The sequence below is a fragment of the Hibiscus syriacus genome, unplaced genomic scaffold, assembly GCF_006381635.1.
Source record: "Hibiscus syriacus cultivar Baekdansim isolate YM2019G1 unplaced genomic scaffold, ASM638163v2 tig00110264_pilon, whole genome shotgun sequence".
NCBI classification, from domain to species: Eukaryota; Viridiplantae; Streptophyta; class Magnoliopsida; order Malvales; family Malvaceae; genus Hibiscus; species Hibiscus syriacus.
The window spans coordinates 855,367-864,341 of record NW_024062653.1 but is presented as its reverse complement, the minus strand read 5'-3'; the positions used below and the strand labels follow the sequence as shown (position 1 = coordinate 864,341).

General features: G+C 33.1%; 1 pseudogene; it reads left to right on the top strand.

The window, feature by feature from the left end:
- The first annotated feature begins 6,526 nt into the window (after window positions 1-6,526).
- Window positions 6,527-8,709, top strand: LOC120115406 (annotated as a pseudogene).
- The last annotated feature ends 266 nt before the right edge of the window (window positions 8,710-8,975 follow it).

Sequence of the window (8,975 nt, the reverse complement as noted above, 5' to 3'; positions counted from 1 at the left end):
GGGGGCGTTGATTATGAGAAAGGAAAACAGTATTTATATACAAAGGGGAGACTGATGAAGATAACCAACGTGAAGTTTTCCTTGACGGACTCGAAATTGAATTATTAAATTGAATTTTATTTTTATTTTTAGTGGAAAAAAAGGAGTTCTAGTGACGGATTTGGAAATCGTAGGCGATGTTTCCGGGTGGTTTCGGGCTTTGGATGGGTTACGGGTCGTGGATAAAATAGTACGGTCCGGGTTTTGTTGGCGAATGTGGGTGTGGTCAGAAATTGATGGAAAAAGGAAAATGATGATGGCTTTCATTGTTGGGTAAGTATAGAAGTTCGTTCAACTAATCTTCATTATTAATTTTTTATATAATAAAACATTAAAATTTTAATTCAAATTTAATAAATAAAATAGATACTCAATAAATAATTAGAGATGGATACGAAACTTGTGATGGGTTCTGACTTGACTAGACCCTATTATGTCAAATTTTAAAAAAATCAAGTGAGTTAATTCGGTTCAAGTTTTTTAGAATATACGTTTGGTTTGAGATCAGGTTTATGGTGAATGATACTTGATCCAAGAAATAACAAGTTTTTTAGAATATACGTTTGGTTTGAGATCAGGTTTATGGTGAATGATACTTGATCCAAGAAATAATATAAACACTCCCCATCTAATTAGAGATAATTATAATAATATCCCTCTATATATTATTTTTTTAATTATATTTTTATTTTCAAATAAAATTAAGAATTATTTATTTATTTTTTATTTACACATTTGTGTCAAGTGGGGACGGATGCAGATTATATCTTAAAAGAATGATCAAATTTTAGATTGAGTGGAGTAATCGGTGTTGAATTAAATTTCAAATCAACAATATATTTTTCTAAGATGGAATCGAATTGGTATGACCCTTGTCCATTCTTATAAACAACAATGTTTAGTTTAAATTTAAATTCAAAAAATAATATTATAATAATTTACGCTTAAAATGTATTTAAATATTTTAATAAATTTACATAGTTACATATATTAAATTCGTAACAATTTTAATATAATTATTTATTTTTAATTTGTGATCGACTAATATAATTCATAAATTATACAGAATTATTATGAGAATCTCTCTCTCAATCTAATTTTTTTCATATACAACACGGGGATGAACTCGTTAAGATTTTTATAAGCTATAATTATGATATAATACGGATGTAATTGGTAGGTAATGGATCACGACCTGACCCGACCCGACCAATATCTATTCAATTGAAACCATGTTCAAAATCAACCAAGGCATACATAGTTTGACTTGGTTAGTTAGAAAGGCAATAATTACGGCTTGGCATACGCGGATCAACTAAAGCCCACCCCACGATGCTCTCAAGAGAAACCAAATATGTGGGTAATATTTATATTATTTAAAGTGTCTAACCAATCAGTTTCCCTAATCTTAATTATTTATTTAATGTAAAATAAAAAAAGAAATAGATCCAAGTGATGTTTAGGGTGATTGTATCTCTAAAAAATTTAATTTTTATTTAATTTAAATATTTTTATTAATATTTTAATTTTGTAAATCTTAAAATTTTATACTTTTTAAAATTTTAATATTTGTGATCTAACATAAAATTGTATACTGTTCTTAATCGAACAGTTCTTGAACTCCTGCCTTATGGTAGTGCCAAGTGATTAATGTCATTGTCCCGTTGACATGGTTTTATTTTTTTTTCTCTTTTCTCCCAGTTGACATTGTTTAATTTATGGGCTGCTAGTTAAAGAATTTATTGTTTGTACCTGACATTACTAAAAACTTATTATCCATTTCACCAAGGTATTAGCAACCTGCAAGTTGGTAGTGTTCATCTTGCTTCAGGTAATGTGAAAGTTGGTAATGGTAACACTCTGTCAATTAAATTTACTGGTCAAAATTTTTTCTACTAATTTCAAACAACTGCCAGTTAAAGAATTTACTGTTTGTACCTGACATTACCAAAAATTTATTGTCCATTTCAAAGTTTTCAATTGACAACCAAGTTCTTCTTGAATTTTACCCAAATTTATGTCAAGTTCAAGACTTAAAAAAATTAGCTGACCATATTCCCATATGTAATGGGGTCAGGGGAGGTAAGGTAGTAGGCTGCCCCAACGTCAGTTTGAGAGTAACTTCCGACCTTCGGCAGTCAGAATTATGAATTGCCCGTCCAGTTCAGTTGGTAGAGCGCAAGGCTCTTAACCTTGTGGTTGTGGGATCAAGTCTCACGACCACAAGGTGAGGTTGAAGGTTGAAAAGTTCTACTAAGAGGAAATGAGGTTGAAGGTCTTTACAAGCATGATTTATCTAATAATAGACCTGCTAGTGTTGCTGATAGTAATGATACTATTGTTAATAAAATTGCTCTTAGGCATAATGATATTGGTTTTAGTTGCAATTTGGTTAATAGTCCTAAGGCTTCTATAGAAATCTGACACAAGAGGTTTGGCCATCCTTCTAAGGATGTTATATATTCTGCTTTGAAACGTTGTAATATTGATTTTATTGATATAAATAAAGAACAATTTTTGTGCAAAATCACATAGACTGCCTTTTATTGATTCTCATACTATGTACTCACAGCCAGTGTTTTGAAAACCATATCGGACCGGCCGGTTCAATCGAGAACCGTTGTCTAGTCCGGTTCAATCTATACCGGTTGAACCGCTATTAGTGAAATGGCCGAAACCGTTGAACCGTTCGAACCGGATCGGCTGAAAACCAGAAAAACTGCCAATTTTGTTTAAAAAAAAAAATTAAACCAAACGACGTCGTTTGTTAAACGAGCCAAGTTGAACTCGAGTATTGCTGAGCTCGACTTGAACTTGAAAACTTTAAAGGTAAGCTCAACTCGACTCAAACTCACGAGCTAAAAATTATCAAGTTCAACTCGAACTCGAAATATAATATTGAAACTTGAACTCAAAAAAAATTTAGAAGCTCGATTGAAGCCTAAAATTCGAGCTTGATTGAAGTGAAAAAATAGTTCACTCAATGCTCACCAAAAGGCTCCATGATTTTGAATGTCAAATTACCTCTATTATTTATAGAAGTTAGTTGGGATGCTCTTCTATGTTTCTTAGTCATGTGGGATTGTTTTGTTCTCATATTTTTACTCTTTAGACTTTTGGGATGCTCTTCTATGTTTCTTAGCCATGTGAGATTATTTTTAAAAAAAAAAATAAATCAAACAATATCATTTTGTTATGATTTTTTTAGCCCCAAATTTATTTTTTAATTATAGTTATATAATTATATTTATTATTTAATATGTTTTACCTTAAATATTATGTTGTAGTTAATTTGAATAATTTTGTTTCACTTGATTTTATGGTTTTTAACTTATATATGTTATGACTTGTTTTGAATATGACTTGTGATATAAAAATTATTTTTGGTATTTTTATTTAATTTTTTAAATAATTATGACGTCGTCCAGTTTTTTCGACTGATCAAACTGATTCAACCGATTAAACCAATAAACCGATAGCATAACCGGTTCACTAATCGGTCCGATTCTGAAAACCATGCTCACAGCCATTAGATTAGAGTTAATTGTTGTTGATGTGTGGGGTCCAGCCCTTGTGTACTATAATGGGTTTTGATATTATGTAGCCTTTGCTGATGCGCACAATATGCATTCTTGGTTATATTTTCTAAAGCAAAAATAACAAGCTAAAAGTGTGTTCATTCAGTTTCGTAGACATGTTGAAAGACAGTTTGAGATAAACTTAAAGTTTTTCAAACGGATGAGGGAGGTGACTTTGGTGCTCTAATACCGTATTTCAAATAGCAAGGGATAGTTCACAGGATGTCATGTCCACACACATCCGAGCCGGAATGGACTGGTAGAGAGGAAACATCGACAAGTGGTGGAAATGAGATTATCCATGCTAGCCCAAGCCTCAATGCCCTTGAGGTTTTGGAATGAGGCACTTGCTAGTGTTGTTTTTCTCATCAATAAAATGCCAACTAAAGCACTTTCAGGTATGTCTCCTTATGAAAATTGTTCCACAAGTGTCTTGATTATAGCTTTTTAAGGGTCTTTGGTTGTATATGTTATCCGTTTCTTAGGCCTTTCAATAATATAAAATGGATTTTAGGTCAGCTAGAAGTGTTTTTCTAGGTTATTCATCTGTTCATAAAGGGCACAAGTGTCTGGCTCTAGTGGACGTGTGTATGTGTCGCGTCATGTTGGGTTTGAGGAAGGTGAATTTCCATATCAAGTAGATCCAAACTTTCTGAATATTGTTTTTTGTGTCAAGTCAAAGTCAAAAGGAGACAAGTCTAGATCAATTTTTGTTTCTATTTTACCTTTGTTGTCGTCTTTGCATTCTTCCTTATCAGCTCAAAATTTTAATCTGTCTTCACCTCCTCAACCTCCATATGTTGCCTCACTATCATCATCTTCCCACTCACGTCAATCATCTTTTGGTTCATTGCCACTCATTCATCGATCTCCATTATCCACTTCAACTCCATCATCATCACATTATTCATTCCTAGTCCATCTCCACTTTTGTCACAATTTGTTCCATCAACAATTCATCATTCACCTCACTCAACTTCTCCTACCATGCCTCACATTTCATCATCACCTTTCACAACTTCCTCACCTCATCAATCATTCCATCATTCACTTCAACCATCATACACTACATCCTCCATTCCACCCACCATCTCATCCCTCGTTCCTCATTTGTTTCAGAATAATCATACTATGATTACATGTGGAAAAGATGGGATCACTAATCCAAAAGTTTTGCTTGCTAAAAAAGATTTTCAAGAGCCGGTTGATGTTTATGAGGCTCTGCAACATCTATTTTGGAAGGAGACTGTTCAGAATGAGTATGTTGCTCTCGTAAATATCAAACCCGGGAGTTACAAACTTTACCACCCACTCGTAAACCTGTAGGGTGTAAGTGGTTATTTAAGGTGGAAAGGAAACCTGATGGAACTGTTGACAGGTTTAAGACTCTGTTAGTTGCAAAATAATACTCGCAAACAGTTAGGAGAGATTTCTCTCTAATCTCTTCTTGCTTTAGTTTTTGTTAATTCTTTACTCTCTTATTCATTTTCTTTTGTTTCTGTTGATTCTATGTTTATCTCACACGGGATTCAATTACAAAATGTAAAACTAAAATGTTTTACATCTTTTTAGGATCATTGGATAAGAGAAAATCGAAGGCTAAGATTAATAGTAGGAAATAATAAGATATTCATTGGAAAAAAACAATGAGTTAATCTCAATATTTGATTTTCATTCATCTAACGTTCATAAAAAGGTGTAAAATTAAAAATTTTACACTAGGTGTAAGTGGATCCTAACCCTTATATATATATATATTAAGGTTTGAGGAAAAAAATATTAGACGGATAATAAAAAAATAAGTCCAAATATATTTGAATAATTAAATAAAAAACCGTTAGGTCTAAAGTTAAATGTTAAAAAGAGTGATTTGTTTTTTTCTAAATCTTTTATGTCAGATGGAAACTATTCAAATATTTTCGGTTTTAAGTTTGGTCGACTTCCTGTTAGGTACTTAGGGTTCCTCTTATGATCCATAAGCATATAGAGAATGACTATCAACCCTTATTGGAAAAGATTAAGATTAAGTTAGAACAATGATCAAACTTTCAGTGTAGGTAACTTATTCTGCCTATGTTTGTGGTAAGAATGATAAATCAAATATGTATAAGGTTTTTTGGGAATGATCAAGATTTAAGTGTTGTTGGTGATAAAGTTTTTTGGGAATGATAAATCATTTGAAGGGAAAGTTTCTGCTGATTTTTATTTTAGAATATACATGAAGTGCTCTCGTGTATTGTGTTTGATAGAACAAGAATTTTCGACCGTTTAAGGGAAGATTCGAATTATTGATGAGACTGTTGACTATAAAGAATATAGATACTATTAAAACTAGCAATAAGTGTATAAATTGCTATCGTGTAAATATTAGACTTTGTATAATGTAGAGTATCTCCTAAAGTTTTACATGTGCCCTTGTTCATTGTAATAATGTAGTAATTTCTCTACTTGGTTAATAAAAAATTAGGTAAATTATGTTTAGTACTTAAATTATCATTTTTTTCCGTTTAATACTTAAATTTTTAATTTTTTTAAAATCATATCTAAAGTTTAGTTTTTGTTTCATTTTAGTATCCGCTGTTAAAACTTAACGCTTCTGGTACCTAAACTATCTATTTTGATCAATTTTAGCACCTAAACTTTCAATTTTTTTTTATAAAAAATTAACATTAAATTTTGAACGAATTTACTACAATAAAACAAAAAACTAAATTTTAAATATTATATTAAAAAAATTAAAAGTTTAGTTGCTAACTAAAATTAATAATTTACGTACTAAGTATACGTAATTTCCTCTAAATAATTTATTCAAAAGAAAACAGTTAACCTAAAAATTGTTTACTCATAATTATGAGAGGAAAGCAACGACGTCGTAAGTCGTAGCAAGCATCTAAAGTAGCAAAAACCCTCGCATCTCGAACTTTCCCTACTCGTCTAATCTAAATAGCCTATGCGCCTCCCTCTAAGTTCCCGCGAAACCTAATTATGGCGATCGACAAAAACGAACCTAGCAAGCTCCGTTGGGGAGAGCTAGAGGAAGACGACGATCTCGACTTCTTGTTGCCACCCAAGGAAGTTATCGGCCCCGACGAAAACGGGATCAAAAAGGTGATCGAATACAAGTTTAACGAAGAAGGTAATAAGGTCAAAATAACTACGACGACCCGAGTCCGAAAGCTGGCGAAGGCCCGTTTGAGTAAACGGGCGTTGGAGAGGAGGAATTGGGAGAAGTTCGGCGATGCGGTGCGTGAAGATGTTGGGAGTCGTCTCACTATGGTTTCAACTGAAGAGATCCTTCTCGAACGGCCTAGAGCCCCTGGTTCAATTCTAATTACTCTTTTTTTTATCAAATTTTATTGGTTTTGTGTGGTTTATTTTAGATTTGATTAAATTGAATATATAATGTTTGAAGTGTTAGACTATTATGCTTGATTGTTGCTAAATTTCTCATACCCGGGTTTTATTATTGTTAAATATCTTCTATTTGGATCTAATAATTATTAAAATTCTTCTGTTTTGGATTGATTTTTGTGAATTTTATTTTATTTAAGTTCGAGTGTTGTTATGTTTCTTCTATTTGGATTTGATTGTTTTTAAATTGCATTTGGATATTAATTGGCTAAAGAAAATTGTGATTTAACTTGTGGAACAATTTTGTTGGAATTGGCGCTGAGTAATTATCATTCTTGAAGAATTAAAACCAGAATTGTGATCTTATTGGATAATGTAATGCATGATCCATCTTTATATGGAATAACAATGATAGATATCGTGTTTCAATGCAGTCGTTTTATTCATTATCAGTCAATTGTCATCTTTTATGTCTATTTGGCATCTTTCGAGAAGATTGCTAGCAATTTGTAAAAGTAACTGTTAAAGCGAGCTTGATTCGAATCGTTTGGTTATGGTGGTTAATTAGCCAGTTACATATTGGCCGTTGTGGCTGTTGATTTGTGTGAATGGTCAGTAAGCCACCAATAGTAATTGTTCATGGCCTTTCTACACAGTGAAATGAAACTCTACATTTTTCACTTTTTGAGCCATTAACTACATTCGTCGCCAAAATTTCACCCCTGTTTTTGTTCGATTACTTGATTCTTTGTTTAAAATTAATGCTTGTATATTTCGTTTCGGTTTTGTATTTCAAATGGCTGTCATTTAAAGTGGAATGGTCATGGGGCTGCCTATTGCATTTGCATCTTTGATTGTTGAATCGTGCCAAGAAATTGATTTCTTTTAACATCCAAAAACATTTGTTTTCTAAAATCTGCGAGTTTGTTTGTATCTATGATTATGGAACAAGAACTTGCAAAAATTTGGGTCTTTATCCCTTTTTCTTTTTGGATGTAAAAACCTTTGGAATATCGAATTGTTTGCAGGTACCAAACAGGAAGAAATGAAGGTTGCAGGGGACAGCTTGGCTCAGCTTAGCAAAGGAGGTGCCGTGCTTATGGTGTGCCGTACATGTGGCAAGAAAGGTGATCACTGGACTTCCAAATGTCCTTACAAGGATCTTGCTGCTCCAGTCGAAACTTTGTCGAGAAACCTGCAGCATCCGAAGCCTCTGTGGCTACTCCCGGAGCTGGAAAGGGAGCCTATGTCCCACCAAGCATGAGAGCTGGTGCAGAAAGAACTACTGGATCGGATATGAGACGTAGGAACGATGAAAACTCTGTGAGGGTAACCAACTTATCTGAGGACACCCGGGAGCCCGACTTGCATGAACTTTTCCGACCATTCGGTGCTGTGACTCGCGTGTATGTTGCAATGGATCAAAAGACGGGCACAAGTAGAGGGTTTGGTTTCGTGAACTTTGTGAACAGAGAGGATGCCCAGAGAGCTATTAACAAGTTGAACGGATATGGTTACGACAATCTCATCCTTCGAGTCGAGTGGGCGACCCCAAGAACAAACTAGAAAGATTATCATCTTCATGGGGTTTAGCGTGTTCTCTCTAAAATTGTCAACAGTTGCATTCAACTGTCTGAAAGTGCAGATTTTGGCCGTTTTCCCCGTTTTATTTTCTTTCAAATTTTATGTTCCTGCATGACTGTGTTCTACTTATTTTAGTTGAATTTCTGGTTCCTGGATAGTTTTTGTGTTATGTTCTTGATTTATGCCAATTGATAAGTTTTGAAGGTGATCGATTCAAAGGCTTAAATTTCTCCTAGTATCATACATTAAATCACTAGGTTCGTACCTAACTATTCGAATTGATTTATTTGACTTGAGATCTGATATAAACTTAAATTTGATTTAAAATTTGAAATAAATCGATTTAAATCAAAATTGACTTGAATTTAAATGAAAAATTAACTTAAATCGGAAGCAATCTAAGAGTTAACTCGCAATTAGAAG